Below are 1,863 nucleotides of genomic sequence, written 5' to 3' on the forward strand. Positions count from 1 at the left end.
TAGATTATCTTCTTATGAAACTATTTAGTATTTAACTTGAATCTTAAGCAGCGTCGGACACTGGTCGATTGACATCATAATACCACCAAAATTTTACAGACTTGAATGGTTGTTTAGAAGTGATCTCTTTGGAGAACCCTGTCACGTAAAGCCAGAAAAAATATCCTCGTAGATTTGAGACGAAGTGTGAATTCTCTGATAGACGCTATGCGAGATCTCTTGTCCAATATACACATGCCAGATGTTCAGGATGATGGGGATGTGGAAGACGAAGAAGACTGAGTCCTCAACACACATTAAACCAACAAACATGAGGTTCTCACAGCGAATATGAAAATATCGATTCCCGGCTTAACTGGCTGTGGGACTATAAACAGCCAACTCTAACCAGTCTAATGGACCCCATAGGTTCGAAAACCTTTCAACCAATCAGAAAGCGCCTTTCGTTAGTGCTGACTTCATGTGTGTGTTGTTGTCTTGTATGTATTGTACATAGCGTATAGATTATCTTCTCTAACCAGTCTAATGGACCCTATAGGTTCGAAAACCTTTGAACCAATCAGAAAGCGCCTTTCGTTAGTGCTGACTTCATGTGTGTGTTGTTGTCTTGTATGTATTGTACATAGCGTATAGATTATCTTCTTATGAAACTATTTAGTATTTAACTTGAATCTTAAGCAGCGTCCGACACTGGTCGATTGACATCGTCATACCACCAAAATTTTACAGACTTGAATGGTTGTTTAGAAGTGATCCCTTTGGAGAACCCTGTCACGTAAAGCCAGAAAAAATATCCTATTTTTTTCACCCTGGGCGGGAATCGAACCTGCGACCTAGCGCTTGCAAGACAGAAGCGCTACATCCAAGCTAACTAGGCTGGTAAAATATCCTTTAATCTTGCCCAATTATGTGGGTTGTCTAACCAGTCTAATGGACCCCATAGGTTCGAAAACCTTTGAACCAATCAGAAAGCGCCTTTCGTTAGTGCTGACTTCATGTGTGTGTTGTTGTCTTGTATGTATTGTACATAGCGTATAGATTATCTTCTTATGAAACTATTTAGTATTTAACTTGAATCTTAAGCAGCGTCGGACACTGGTCGATTGACATCATCATACCACCAAAATGGACCATATAGGTTCGAAAACCTTTGAACCAATCAGAAAGCGCCTTTCGTTATTGCTGACATCATGTGTGTGTTGTTGTCTTGTATGTATTGTACATAGCGTATAGATTATCTTCTTATGAAACTATTTAGTATTTAACCCTTAAGTTCATACCGTATCACATATGATACATGAACTTCTCGGTACCACTGCTGCGATCTGTTATACTTTTTTTGAAATTCACCCTGGGCGGGAATCGAACCCGCGACCTAGCGCTTACAAGACAGAAGCGCTACATCCAAGCTAACTAGGCTGGTGAAATATCCTTTAATCTTGCCTAATTATGTGGGTTTCATTCAGGCGATATCGATCGACTCTAGTGTAGACACACCTTTACATTTTTTTAATATTTCGTAGCTAAGTGGTCTATCTAAGCGTCGCGTCGCTTGTAGTCCAAGGATGAAATTACATCCAGGAGTCAGGAACAGTCTGGCTGGGAGAGGGAGGATACCAGCCTGAAATTTCCCTTGCTAAAGAATTGGCAAAGGTTCTAGCCAAAAGCAACCACCCTGGGTTTCACGAAGAACCCAAATTGTTCCTGTTCCTATCACGCATGTGACCACTTGGCAACGACAAAGCCTTTTCAGTCAACTGCAGAATTTTTCTTTTCTAAACAAACCACTTTTTTTCTAGGATGTACCGTAATCCCGTACCGTAAGGATTTTTCGAACATGGCGGCCAAAAAAGAGGTTTTCTC

At 40.6% G+C, this 1,863-nt stretch overlaps 1 long non-coding RNA gene across 1 annotated transcript; it reads left to right on the forward strand.

Moving 5' to 3' along the window:
- The first annotated feature begins 166 nt into the window (after positions 1-166).
- On the forward strand, positions 167-835 carry LOC113468049. The gene is made up of 2 exons (XR_003391914.1): positions 167-408; positions 539-835. It is a non-coding gene; the product is annotated as an uncharacterized LOC113468049 (long non-coding RNA).
- Positions 836-1,863: the final 1,028 nt, after the last annotated feature.

Source organism: Diaphorina citri, unplaced genomic scaffold, assembly GCF_000475195.1.
Source record: "Diaphorina citri unplaced genomic scaffold, Diaci psyllid genome assembly version 1.1 scaffold633, whole genome shotgun sequence".
Taxonomy (NCBI): Eukaryota; Metazoa; Arthropoda; class Insecta; order Hemiptera; family Psyllidae; genus Diaphorina; species Diaphorina citri.